Source organism: Equus caballus, chromosome 8 (assembly GCF_041296265.1).
Source record: "Equus caballus isolate H_3958 breed thoroughbred chromosome 8, TB-T2T, whole genome shotgun sequence".
Taxonomy (NCBI): Eukaryota; Metazoa; Chordata; class Mammalia; order Perissodactyla; family Equidae; genus Equus; species Equus caballus.
This window is the reverse complement of record NC_091691.1, coordinates 35,588,407-35,602,649: the sequence shown is the minus strand read 5'-3', so window position 1 is coordinate 35,602,649 and position 14,243 is coordinate 35,588,407.

Sequence of the window (14,243 nt, the reverse complement as noted above, 5' to 3'; positions counted from 1 at the left end):
CCGGGTTGGCAAGGTGGAACTGTGGCAGAAGCGGAAGTCCTAAAGCGGCCAGTTAAGCACTGGGAAGAAATGGCATTTGAGCTGCCTCTGTATGAGAGTTTCCTCGTATGCTGTAACAGCACTGTGGAAAGCGAGTTGTTTGTCAGCTTCCTAAAGAGCTGGAGGAAAGACAGTTTATGGCCTGTCTCCCATTGAAGGATGGAGGCAGTGCTTTGTGCCTTCCACCTCTAGAGCAATGGAGGGCACGGCTGAGGGTAAAGGGGTCTTTCTGCCATTGGTGCTTTCTGACACTCTCCCAACCATTGCACTTCGTGGTTAGTTAAAAGCCTATTGTCTCTCTCCTCCTCAGCATGTGGAACCACAATCATATGGGCCTCATCCCCATTGCTCAAGGGGAAGATGTAGGCATTTCGTCTGAGCCTGGTTGGCAAGGTGGAAACGTGCAGGATGCAGATGTCCCCGACTGGCGAGTGAAGTGCTGAAAAGAAACGGCGTTCAGCCTCCTTTGTATGAGATGTTCCCAGGACGCTGTAAGAGCCCTGTGGAAAGGGAGTTTTTTCTCCACTTCCTAAAGAGCCGGAAGCAGGACAAGATGTGGTTTGTCTCCCATTGAGGGGTGGATCCAGAACCAGAGCCTTGTGCCTTCCACCTCGAGAGCAATGGAGGGCATGGCTGAGAGCAAAGGGGCCTTTCTGACATAGCTGCTTTCCGACGCTCTCTAAGCAGTGTAAAATGGTGGTTGGCAAAAGGCATGCAGTTGATCGCCTCCTAAGCATGTGGATGCTCAATCATCTGGGAATCAGCACAGTTGCTTCAGGGGAAGATGTAGGCATTTCGTCTGAGCCGGGTTGGCAAGGTGGAAATGCGGCAGAAGCAGATGTTGCAGATTGGTGAGTTAAGGGCTGAAAAGACACGGTGTTCAGCTGCCTTTGTATGAGACGTTCCCAGGACGCTGTAAGAGCACTGTGGAATGCGAGTGCTTTCCCAGCTTCCTAAAGAGCTGGAAGCAGGACAGTTGATGGCTTGTCTCCCATTGAAGGATGGAGGCAGTGCTTTGTGCCTTCCACCTCTAGAGCAATGGAGGGCACGGCTGAGAGCAAAGGGCCCTTTCTGACCTAGGTGCATTCTGACCCTCTCTGACCCAGTGCACAATGGCGGTTTGTAAAAAGCCTATTGTCTGCTCCTGCTAAGCATGCGGAAGCACAGTCATCTGGGCCTCGTCCCCGTTGCTGAAGGGGAAGATGTAGGCATTTCGTCTGAGCCGGGTTGGCAAGGTGGAAATGTGGCAGGAGCAGAAGTTCCAAATCTGCGAGTGAAGCGCTGAAAAGAAATGGCATATCAGCTGCCTTTGTATGAGATGTTGCCAGGACACAGAAAGAGCACTGTTGAAAGCGAGTTCTTTCTCAGCTTCCTAAAGAGATGGAAGGAAGATGGTCTGTGGCTTGTCGCCCCTTGAGGGGTGGGGGGAGCCAGTGCATTGTGCCTTCCACGTCCAGAGCAATGAAGGGCACGGCTGAGAGCAAAGGGGTCTTTCTGACCTAGCTGCTTTCCGACACTCTCTCCAGCAGTGCCCAGAGGTGGTTGGAAAAAGGCGTGCAGTCTATCGCCTCCTAAGCACGTGGACGCTCAATCATTTGGGACTCAGCCCAGTTGCTTCAGGGGAAGATGTAGGCATTTCGTCTGAGCCGGGTTGGCAAGGTGGAATTGCGGCAGAAGCAGAAGTCCTAAAGCTGCGAGTTAAGGGCTGGGAAGAAAGGCCATTTGAGCTGCCTTTGTATGAGAAGTTCCCCAGTCTGCTGTAACAGGACTGTGGAAAGCGAGTTGTTTGTCAGCTTCCTAAAGAGCTGGAGGCAAGACAGTTTATGGCTTCTCTCCCATTGAAGGATGGAGGCAGTGCTTTTTGCCTTCCACCTCTAGAGCAATGGAGGGCACGGCTGAGAGCAAAGGGCCCTTTCTGACCTAGGTGCATTCTGACCCTCTCTGACCCAGTGCACAATGGCGGTTTGTAAAAAGCCTATTGTCTGCTCCTGCTAAGCATGTGGAAGCACAATCCTGTGGGCCTCGTCCCCGTTGCTGAAGGGGAAGATGTAGGCATTTCGTCTGAGCCGGGTTGGCAAGGTGGAACTGTGGCAGAAGCGGAAGTCCTAAAGCGGCCAGTTAAGCACTGGGAAGAAATGGCATTTGAGCTGCCTCTGTATGAGAGTTTCCTCGTATGCTGTAACAGCACTGTGGAAAGCGAGTTGTTTGTCAGCTTCCTAAAGAGCTGGAGGCAAGACAGTTTATGGCCTGTCTCCCATTGAAGGATGGAGGCAGTGCTTTGTGCCTTCCACCTCTACAGCAATGGAGGGCACGGCTGAGGGTAAAGGGGACTTTCTGCCATTGGTGCTTTCTGACACTCTCCCAACCATTGCACTTCGTGGTTAGTTAAAAGCCTATGGTTTCTCTCCTCCTCAGCATGTGGAACCACAATCATATGGGCCTCATCCCCATTGCTCAAGGGGAAGATGTAGGCATTTCGTCTGAGCCTGGTTGGCAAGGTGGAAACGTGCAGGATGCAGATGTCCCAGACTGGCGAGTGAAGTGCTGAAAAGAAACGGCGTTCAGCCTCCTTTGTATGAGATGTTCCCAGGATGCTGTAAGAGCCCTGTGGAAAGGGAGTTTTTTCTCCACTTCCTAAAGAGCTGGAAGCAGGACAAGATGTGGTTTGTCTCCCATTGAGGGGTGGATCCAGAACCAGTGCCTTGTGCCTTCCACCTCGAGAGCAATGGAGGGCATGGCTGAGAGCAAAGGGGCCTTTCTGACATAGCTGCTTTCCGACGCTCTCTAAGCAGTGTAAAATGGTGGTTGGCAAAAGGCATGCAGTTGATCGCCTCCTAAGCATGTGGATGCTCAATCATCTGGGAATCAGCACAGTTGCTTCAGGGGAAGATGTAGGCATTTCGTCTGAGCCGGGTTGGCAAGGTGGAAATGCGGCAGAAGCAGATGTTGCAGATTGGTGAGTTAAGGGCTGAAAAGACACGGTGTTCAGCTGCCTTTGTATGAGACGTTCCCAGGACGCTGTAAGAGCACTGTGGAATGCGAGTGCTTTCCCAGCTTCCTAAAGAGCTGGAAGCAGGACAGTTGATGGCTTGTCTCCCATTGAAGGATGGAGGCAGTGCTTTGTGCCTTCCACCTCTAGAGCAATGGAGGGCACGGCTGAGAGCAAAGGGCCCTTTCTGACCTAGGTGCATTCTGACCCTCTCTGACCCAGTGCACAATGGCGGTTTGTAAAAAGCCTATTGTCTGCTCCTGCTAAGCATGCGGAAGCACAGTCATCTGGGCCTCGTCCCCGTTGCTGAAGGGGAAGATGTAGGCATTTCGTCTGAGCCGGGTTGGCAAGGTGGAAATGTGGCAGGAGCAGAAGTTCCAAATCTGCGAGTGAAGCGCTGAAAAGAAATGGCATATCAGCTGCCTTTGTATGAGATGTTGCCAGGACACAGAAAGAGCACTGTTGAAAGCGAGTTCTTTCTCAGCTTCCTAAAGAGATGGAAGGAAGATGGTCTGTGGCTTGTCGCCACTTGAGGGGTGGTGGGAGCCAGTGCATTGTGCCTTCCACGTCCAGAGCAATGAAGGGCACGGCTGAGAGCAAAGGCGTCTTTCTGACCTAGCTGCTTTCCGACACTCTCTCCAGCAGTGCCCCGTGGTGGTTGGAAAAAGGCGTGCAGTCTATCGCCTCCTAAGCACGTGGATGCTCAATCATTTGGGACTCAGCCCAGTTGCTTCAGGGGAAGATGTAGGCATTTCGTCTGAGCCGGGTTGGCAAGGTGGAATTGCGGCAGAAGCAGAAGTCCTAAAGCTGCGAGTTAAGGGCTGGGAAGAAAGGCCATTTGAGCTGCCTTTGTATGAGAAGTTCCCCGGTCTGCTGTAACAGGACTGTGGAAAGCGAGTTGTTTGTCAGCTTCCTAAAGAGCTGGAGGCAAGACAGTTTATGGCTTGTCTCCCATTGAAGGATGGAGGCAGTGCTTTGTGCCTTCCACCTCTAGAGCAATGGAGGGCACGGCTGAGAGCAAAGGGCCCTTTCTGACCTAGGTGCCTTCTGACCCTCTCTGACCCAGTGCACAATGGCGGTTTGTAAAAAGCCTATCGTCTGCTCCTGCTAAGCATGTGGAAGCACAATCCTGTGGGCCTCGTCCCCGTTGCTGAAGGGGAAGATGTAGGCATTTCGCCTGAGCCGGGTTGGCAAGGTGGAACTGTGGCAGAAGCGGAAGTCCTAAAGCGGCCAGTTAAGCACTGGGAAGAAATGGCATTTGAGCTGCCTCTTTATGAGAGTTTCCTCGTATGCTGTAACAGCACTGTGGAAAGCGAGTTGTTTGTCAGCTTCCTAAAGAGCTGGAGGAAAGACAGTTTATGGCCTGTCTCCCATTGAAGGATGGAGGCAGTGCTTTGTGCCTTCCACCTCTAGAGCAATGGAGGGCACGGCTGAGGGTAAAGGGGTCTTTCTGCCATTGGTGCTTTCTGACACTCTCCCAACCATTGCACTTCGTGGTTAGTTAAAAGCCTATTGTCTCTCTCCTCCTCAGCATGTGGAACCACAATCATATGGGCCTCATCCCCATTGCTCAAGGGGAAGATGTAGGCATTTCGTCTGAGCCTGGTTGGCAAGGTGGAAACGTGCAGGATGCAGATGTCCCCGACTGGCGAGTGAAGTGCTGAAAAGAAACGGCGTTCAGCCTCCTTTGTATGAGATGTTCCCAGGACGCTGTAAGAGCCCTGTGGAAAGGGAGTTTTTTCTCCACTTCCTAAAGAGCCGGAAGCAGGACAAGATGTGGTTTGTCTCCCATTGAGGGGTGGATCCAGAACCAGAGCCTTGTGCCTTCCACCTCGAGAGCAATGGAGGGCATGGCTGAGAGCAAAGGGGCCTTTCTGACATAGCTGCTTTCCGACGCTCTCTAAGCAGTGTAAAATGGTGGTTGGCAAAAGGCATGCAGTTGATCGCCTCCTAAGCATGTGGATGCTCAATCATCTGGGAATCAGCACAGTTGCTTCAGGGGAAGATGTAGGCATTTCGTCTGAGCCGGGTTGGCAAGGTGGAAATGCGGCAGAAGCAGATGTTGCAGATTGGTGAGTTAAGGGCTGAAAAGACACGGTGTTCAGCTGCCTTTGTATGAGACGTTCCCAGGACGCTGTAAGAGCACTGTGGAATGCGAGTGCTTTCCCAGCTTCCTAAAGAGCTGGAAGCAGGACAGTTGATGGCTTGTCTCCCATTGAAGGATGGAGGCAGTGCTTTGTGCCTTCCACCTCTAGAGCAATGGAGGGCACGGCTGAGAGCAAAGGGCCCTTTCTGACCTAGGTGCATTCTGACCCTCTCTGACCCAGTGCACAATGGCGGTTTGTAAAAAGCCTATTGTCTGCTCCTGCTAAGCATGCGGAAGCACAGTCATCAGGGCCTTGTCCCCGTTGCTGAAAGGGAAGATGTAGGCATTTCGTCTGAGCCGGGTTGGCAAGGTGGAAATGTGGCAGGAGCAGAAGTTCCAAATCTGCGAGTGAAGCGCTGAAAAGAAATGGCATATCAGCTGCCTTTGTATGAGATGTTGCCAGGACACAGAAAGAGCACTGTTGAAAGCGAGTTCTTTCTCAGCTTCCTAAAGAGATGGAAGGAAGATGGTCTGTGGCTTGTCGCCGCTTGAGGGGTGGGGGTAGCCAGTGCATTGTGCCTTCCACGTCCAGAGCAATGAAGGGCACGGCTGAGAGCAAAGGGGTCTTTCTGACCTAGCTGCTTTCCGACACTCTCTCCAGCAGTGCCCAGTGGTGGTTGGAAAAAGGCGTGCAGTCTATCGCCTCCTAAGCACGTGGACGCTCAATCATTTGGGACTCAGCCCAGTTGCTTCAGGGGAAGATGTAGGCATTTCTTCTGAGCCGGGTTGGCAAGGTGGAATTGCGGCAGAAGCAGAAGTCCTAAAGCTGCGAGTTAAGGGCTGGGAAGAAAGGCCATTTGAGCTGCCTTTGTATGAGAAGTTCCCCGGTCTGCTGTAACAGGACTGTGGAAAGCGAGTTGTTTGTCAGCTTCCTAAAGAGCTGGAGGCAAGACAGTTTATGGCTTGTCTCCCATTGAAGGATGGAGGCAGTGCTTTGTGCCTTCCCCCTCCAGAGCAATGGAGGGCACGGCTGAGAGCAAAGGGCCCTTTCTGACCTAGGTGCATTCTGACCCTGTCTGACCCAGTGCACAATGGCGGTTTGTAAAAAGCCTATCGTCTGCTCCTGCTAAGCATGTGGAAGCACAATCCTGTGGGCCTCGTCCCCGTTGCTGAAGGGGAAGATGTAGGCATTTCGTCTGAGCCGGGTTGGCAAGGTGGAACTGTGGCAGAAGCGGAAGTCCTAAAGCGGCCAGTTAAGCACTGGGAAGAAATGGCATTTGAGCTGCCTCTGTATGAGAGTTTCCTCGTATGCTGTAACAGCAGTGTGGAAAGCGAGTTGTTTGTCAGCTTCCTAAAGAGCTGGAGGCAAGACACTTTATGGCTTGTCTCCCATTGAAGGATGGAGGCAGTGCTTTGTGCCTTCCACCTCTAGAGCAATGGAGGGCACGGCTGAGGGTAAAGGGGTCTTTCTGCCATTGGTGCTTTCTGACACTCTCCCAACCATTGCACTTCGTGGTTAGTTAAAAGCCTATTGTCTCTCTCCTCCTCAGCATGTGGAACCACAATCATATGGGCCTCATCCCCATTGCTCAAGGGGAAGATGTAGGCATTTCGTCTGAGCCTGGTTGGCAAGGTGGAAACGTGCAGGATGCAGATGTCCCAGACTGGCGAGTGAAGTGCTGAAAAGAAACGGCGTTCAGCCTCCTTTGTATGAGATGTTCCCAGGACGCTGTAAGAGCCCTGTGGAAAGGGAGTTTTTTCTCCACTTCCTAAAGAGCTGGAAGCAGGACAAGATGTGGTTTGTCTCCCATTGAGGGGTGGATCCAGAACCGGTGCCTTGTGCCTTCCACCTCGAGAGCAATGGAGGGCATGGCTGAGAGCAAAGGGGCCTTTCTGACACAGCTGCTTTCCGACGCTCTCTAAGCAGTGTAAAATGGTGGTTGGCAAAAGGCATGTAGTTGATCGTCTCCTAAGCATGTGGATGCTCAATCATCTGGGAATCAGCACAGTTGCTTCAGGGGAAGATGTAGGCATTTCGTCTGAGCCGGGCTGGCAAGGTGGAAATGCGGCAGAAGCAGATGTTGCAGATTGGTGAGTTAAGGGCTGAAAAGACACGGTGTTCAGCTGCCTTTGTATGAGACGTTCCCAGGACGCTGTAAGAGCACTGTGGAATGCGAGTGCTTTCCCAGCTTCCTAAAGAGCTGGAAGCAGGACAGTTGATGGCTTGTCTCCCATTGAAGGATGGAGGCAGTGCTTTGTGCCTTCCACCTCTAGAGCAATGGAGGGCACGGCTGAGAGCAAAGGGCCTTTCTGACCTAGGTGCATTCTGACCCTCTCTGACCCAGTGCACAATGGCGGTTTGTAAAAAGCCTATTGTCTGCTCCTGCTAAGCATGCGGAAGCACAGTCATCTGGGCCTCGTCCCCGTTGCTGAAGGGGAAGATGTAGGCATTTCGTCTGAGCCGGGTTGGCAAGGTGGAAATGTGGCAGGAGCAGAAGTTCCAAATCTGCGAGTGAAGCGCTGAAAAGAAATGGCATATCAGCTGCCTTTGTATGAGATGTTGCCAGGACACAGAGAGAGAACTGTTGAATGCGAGTTCTTTCTCAGCTTCCTAAAGAGATGGAAGGAAGATGGTCTGTGGCTTGTCGCCCCTTGAGGGGTGGGGGGAGCCAGTGCATTGTGCCTTCCACGTCCAGAGCAATGAAGGGCACGGTTGAGAGCAAAGGGGTCTTTCTGACCTAGCTGCTTTCCGACACTCTCTCCAGCAGTGCCCAGTGGTGGTTGGAAAAAGGCGTGCAGTCTATCGCCTCCTAAGCACGTGGACGCTCAATCATTTGGGACTCAGCCCAGTTGCTTCAGGGGAAGATGTAGGCATTTCGTCTGAGCCGGGTTGGCAAGGTGGAATTGCGGCAGAAGCAGAAGTCCTAAAGCTGCGAGTTAAGTGCTGGGAAGAAAGGCCATTTGAGCTGCCTTTGTATGAGAAGTTCCCCGGTCTGCTGTAACAGGACTGTGGAAAGCGAGTTGTTTGTCAGCTTCCTAAAGAGCTGGAGGCAAGACAGTTTATGGCTTGTCTCCCATTGAAGGATGGAGGCAGTGCTTTGTGCCTTCCACCTCTAGAGCAATGGAGGGCACGGCTGAGAGCAAAGGGCCCTTTCTGACCTAGGTGCATTCTGACCCTCTCTGACCCAGTGCACAATGGCGGTTTGTAAAAAGCCTATTTTCTGCTCCTGCTAAGCATGTGGAAGCACAATCCTGTGGGCCTCGTCCCCGTTGCTGAAGGGGAAGATGTAGGCATTTCGTCTGAGCCGGGTTGGCAAGGTGGAACTGTGGCAGAAGCGGAAGTCCTAAAGCGGCCAGTTAAGCACTGGGAAGAAATGGCATTTGAGCTGCCTCTGTATGAGAGTTTCCTCGTATGCTGTAACAGCACTGTGGAAAGCGAGTTGTTTGTCAGCTTCCTAAAGAGCTGGAGGCAAGACAGTTTATGGCCTGTCTCCCATTGAAGGATGGAGGCAGTGCTTTGTGCCTTCCACCTCTACAGCAATGGAGGGCACGGCTGAGGGTAAAGGGGTCTTTCTGCCATTGGTGCTTTCTGACACTCTCCCAACCATTGCACTTCGTGGTTAGTTAAAAGCCTATTGTCTCTCTCCTCCTCAGCATGTGGAACCACAATCATATGGGCCTCATCCCCATTGCTCAAGGGGAAGATGTAGGCATTTCGTCTGAGCCTGGTTGGCAAGGTGGAAACGTGCAGGATGCAGATGTCCCAGACTGGCGAGTGAAGTGCTGAAAAGAAACGGCGTTCAGCCTCCTTTGTATGAGATGTTCCCAGGATGCTGTAAGAGCCCTGTGGAAAGGGAGTTTTTTCTCCACTTCCTAAAGAGCTGGAAGCAGGACAAGATGTGGTTTGTCTCCCATTGAGGGGTGGATCCAGAACCAGTGCCTTGTGCCTTCCACCTCGAGAGCAATGGAGGGCATGGCTGAGAGCAAAGGGGCCTTTCTGACATAGCTGCTTTCCGACGCTCTCTAAGCAGTGTAAAATGGTGGTTGGCAAAAGGCATGCAGTTGATCGCCTCCTAAGCATGTGGATGCTCAATCATCTGGGAATCAGCACAGTTGCTTCAGGGGAAGATGTAGGCATTTCGTCTGAGCCGGGTTGGCAAGGTGGAAATGCGGCAGAAGCAGATGTTGCAGATTGGTGAGTTAAGGGCTGAAAAGACACGGTGTTCAGCTGCCTTTGTATGAGACGTTCCCAGGACGCTGTAAGAGCACTGTGGAATGCGAGTGCTTTCCCAGCTTCCTAAAGAGCTGGAAGCAGGACAGTTGATGGCTTGTCTCCCATTGAAGGATGGAGGCAGTGCTTTGTGCCTTCCACCTCTAGAGCAATGGAGGGCACGGCTGAGAGCAAAGGGCCCTTTCTGACCTAGGTGCATTCTGACCCTCTCTGACCCAGTGCACAATGGCGGTTTGTAAAAAGCCTATTGTCTGCTCCTGCTAAGCATGCGGAAGCACAGTCATGTGGGCCTCGTCCCCGTTGCTGAAGGGGAAGATGTAGGCATTTCGTCTGAGCCGGGTTGGCAAGGTGGAAATGTGGCAGGAGCAGAAGTTCCAAATCTGCGAGTGAAGCGCTGAAAAGAAATGGCATATCAGCTGCCTTTGTATGAGATGTTGCCAGGACACAGAAAGAGCACTGTTGAAAGCGAGTTCTTTCTCAGCTTCCTAAAGAGATGGAAGGAAGATGGTCTGTGGCTTGTCGCCCCTTGAGGGGTGGGGGGAGCCAGTGCATTGTGCCTTCCACGTCCAGAGCAATGAAGGGCACGGCTGAGAGCAAAGGGGTCTTTCTGACCTAGCTGCTTTCCGACACTCTCTCCAGCAGTGCCCAGTGGTGGTTGGAAAAAGGCGTGCAGTCTATCGCCTCCTAAGCACGTGGACGCTCAATCATTTGGGACTCAGCCCAGTTGCTTCAGGGGAAGATGTAGGCATTTCGTCTGAGCCGGGTTGGCAAGGTGGAACTGTGGCAGAAGCGGAAGTCCTAAAGCGGCCAGTTAAGCACTGGGAAGAAATGGCATTTGAGCTGCCTCTGTATGAGAGTTTCCTCGTATGCTGTAACAGCACTGTGGAAAGCGAGTTGTTTGTCAGCTTCCTAAAGAGCTGGAGGCAAGACAGTTTATGGCCTGTCTCCCATTGAAGGATGGAGGCAGTGCTTTGTGCCTTCCACCTCTACAGCAATGGAGGGCACGGCTGAGGGTAAAGGGGACTTTCTGCCATTGGTGCTTTCTGACACTCTCCCAACCATTGCACTTCGTGGTTAGTTAAAAGCCTATGGTTTCTCTCCTCCTCAGCATGTGGAACCACAATCATATGGGCCTCATCCCCATTGCTCAAGGGGAAGATGTAGGCATTTCGTCTGAGCCTGGTTGGCAAGGTGGAAACGTGCAGGATGCAGATGTCCCAGACTGGCGAGTGAAGTGCTGAAAAGAAACGGCGTTCAGCCTCCTTTGTATGAGATGTTCCCAGGATGCTGTAAGAGCCCTGTGGAAAGGGAGTTTTTTCTCCACTTCCTAAAGAGCCGGAAGCAGGACAAGATGTGGTTTGTCTCCCATTGAGGGGTGGATCCAGAACCAGTGCCTTGTGCCTTCCACCTCGAGAGCAATGGAGGGCATGGCTGAGAGCAAAGGGGCCTTTCTGACATAGCTGCTTTCCGACGCTCTCTAAGCAGTGTAAAATGGTGGTTGGCAAAAGGCATGCAGTTGATCGCCTCCTAAGCATGTGGATGCTCAATCATCTGGGAATCAGCACAGTTGCTTCAGGGGAAGATGTAGGCATTTCGTCTGAGCCGGGTTGGCAAGGTGGAAATGCGGCAGAAGCAGATGTTGCAGATTGGTGAGTTAAGGGCTGAAAAGACACGGTGTTCAGCTGCCTTTGTATGAGACGTTCCCAGGACGCTGTAAGAGCACTGTGGAATGCGAGTGCTTTCCCAGCTTCCTAAAGAGCTGGAAGCAGGACAGTTGATGGCTTGTCTCCCATTGAAGGATGGAGGCAGTGCTTTGTGCCTTCCACCTCTAGAGCAATGGAGGGCACGGCTGAGAGCAAAGGGCCCTTTCTGACCTAGGTGCATTCTGACCCTCTCTGACCCAGTGCACAATGGCGGTTTGTAAAAAGCCTATTGTCTGCTCCTGCTAAGCATGCGGAAGCACAATCCTGTGGGCCTCGTCCCCGTTGCTGAAGGGGAAGATGTAGGCATTTCGCCTGAGCCGGGTTGGCAAGGTGGAACTGTGGCAGAAGCGGAAGTCCTAAAGCGGCCAGTTAAGCACTGGGAAGAAATGGCATTTGAGCTGCCTCTGTATGAGAGTTTCCTCGTATGCTGTAACAGCACTGTGGAAAGCGAGTTGTTTGTCAGCTTCCTAAAGAGCTGGAGGCAAGACAGTTTATGGCCTGTCTCCCATTGAAGGATGGAGGCAGTGCTTTGTGCCTTCCACCTCTAGAGCAATGGAGGGCACGGCTGAGGGTAAAGGGGTCTTTCTGCCATTGGTGCTTTCTGACACTCTCCCAACCATTGCACTTCGTGGTTAGTTAAAAGCCTATTGTCTCTCTCCTCCTCAGCATGTGGAACCACAATCATATGGTCCTCATCCCCATTGCTCAAGGGGAAGATGTAGGCATTTCGTCTGAGCCTGGTTGGCAAGGTGGAAACGTGCAGGATGCAGATGTCCCCGACTGGCGAGTGAAGTGCTGAAAAGAAACGGCGTTCAGCCTCCTTTGTATGAGATGTTCCCAGGACGCTGTAAGAGCCCTGTGGAAAGGGAGTTTTTTCTCCACTTCCTAAAGAGCCGGAAGCAGGACAAGATGTGGTTTGTCTCCCATTGAGGGGTGGATCCAGAACCAGAGCCTTGTGCCTTCCACCTCGAGAGCAATGGAGGGCATGGCTGAGAGCAAAGGGGCCTTTCTGACATAGCTGCTTTCCGACGCTCTCTAAGCAGTGTAAAATGGTGGTTGGCAAAAGGCATGCAGTTGATCGCCTCCTAAGCATGTGGATGCTCAATCATCTGGGAATCAGCACAGTTGCTTCAGGGGAAGATGTAGGCATTTCGTCTGAGCCGGGTTGGCAAGGTGGAAATGCGGCAGAAGCAGATGTTGCAGATTGGTGAGTTAAGGGCTGAAAAGACACGGTGTTCAGCTGCCTTTGTATGAGACGTTCCCAGGACGCTGTAAGAGCACTGTGGAATGCGAGTGCTTTCCCAGCTTCCTAAAGAGCTGGAAGCAGGACAGTTGATGGCTTGTCTCCCATTGAAGGATGGAGGCAGTGCTTTGTGCCTTCCACCTCTAGAGCAATGGAGGGCACGGCTGAGAGCAAAGGGCCCTTTCTGACCTAGGTGCATTCTGACCCTCTCTGACCCAGTGCACAATGGCGGTTTGTAAAAAGCCTATTGTCTGCTCCTGCTAAGCATGCGGAAGCACAGTCATCAGGGCCTTGTCCCCGTTGCTGAAGGGGAAGATGTAGGCATTTCGTCTGAGCCGGGTTGGCAAGGTGGAAATGTGGCAGGAGCAGAAGTTCCAAATCTGCGAGTGAAGCGCTGAAAAGAAATGGCATATCAGCTGCCTTTGTATGAGATGTTGCCAGGACACAGAAAGAGCACTGTTGAAAGCGAGTTCTTTCTCAGCTTCCTAAAGAGATGGAAGGAAGATGGTCTGCGGCTTGTCGCCCCTTGAGGGGTGGGGGGAGCCAGTGCATTGTGCCTTCCACGTCCAGAGCAATGAAGGGCACGGCTGAGAGCAAAGGGGTCTTTCTGACCTAGCTGCTTTCCGACACTCTCTCCAGCAGCGCCCAGAGGTGGTTGGAAAAAGGCGTGCAGTCTAGCGCCTCCTAAGCACGTGGACGCTCAATCATTTGGGACTCAGCCCAGTTGCTTCAGGGGAAGATGTAGGCATTTCGTCTGAGCCGGGTTGGCAAGGTGGAATTGCGGCAGAAGCAGAAGTCCTAAAGCTGCGAGTTAAGGGCTGGGAAGAAAGGCCATTTGAGCTGCCTTTGTATGAGAAGTTCCCCGGTCTGCTGTAACAGGACTGTGGAAAGCGAGTTGTTTGTCAGCTTCCTAAAGAGCTGGAGGCAAGACAGTTTATGGCTTGTCTCCCATTGAAGGATGGAGGCAGTGCTTTGTGCCTTCCACCTCTAGAGCAATGGAGGGCACGGCTGAGAGCAAAGGGCCCTTTCTGACCTAGGTGCTTTCTGACCCTCTCTGACCCAGTGTACAATGGCAGTTTGTAAAAAGCCTATTGTCTGCTCCTGCTAAGCATGTGGAAGCACAATCCTGTGGGCCTCGTCCCCGTTGCTGAAGGGGAAGATGTAGGCATTTCGTCTGAGCCGGGTTGGCAAGGTGGAACTGTGGCAGAAGCGGAAGTCCTAAAGCGGCCAGTTAAGCACTGGGAAGAAATGGCATTTGAGCTGCCTCTGTATGAGAGTTTCCTCGTATGCTGTAACAGCACTGTGGAAAGCGAGTTGTTTGTCAGCTTCCTAAAGAGCTGGAGGCAAGACAGTTTATGGCCTGTCTCCCATTGAAGGATGGAGGCAGTGCTTTGTGCCTTCCACCTCTACAGCAATGGAGGGCACGGCTGAGGGTAAAGGGGACTTTCTGCCATTGGTGCTTTCTGACACTCTCCCAACCATTGCACTTCGTGGTTAGTTAAAAGCCTATTGTCTCTCTCCTCCTCAGCATGTGGAACCACAATCATATGGGCCTCATCCCCATTGCTCAAGGGGAAGATGTAGGCATTTCGTCTGAGCCTGGTTGGCAAGGTGGAAACGTGCAGGATGCAGATGTCCCAGACTGGCGAGTGAAGTGCTGAAAAGAAACGGCGTTCAGCCTCCTTTGTATGAGATGTTCCCAGGACGCTGTAAGAGCCCTGTGGAAAGGGAGTTTTTTCTCCACTTCCTAAAGAGCCGGAAGCAGGACAAGATGTGGTTTGTCTCCCATTGAGGGGTGGATCCAGAACCAGTGCCTTGTGCCTTCCACCTCGAGAGCAATGGAGGGCATGGCTGAGAGCAAAGGGGCCTTTCTGACATAGCTGGTTTCCGACGCTCTCTAAGCAGTGTAAAATGGTGGTTGGCAAAAGGCATGCAGTTGATCGCCTCATAAG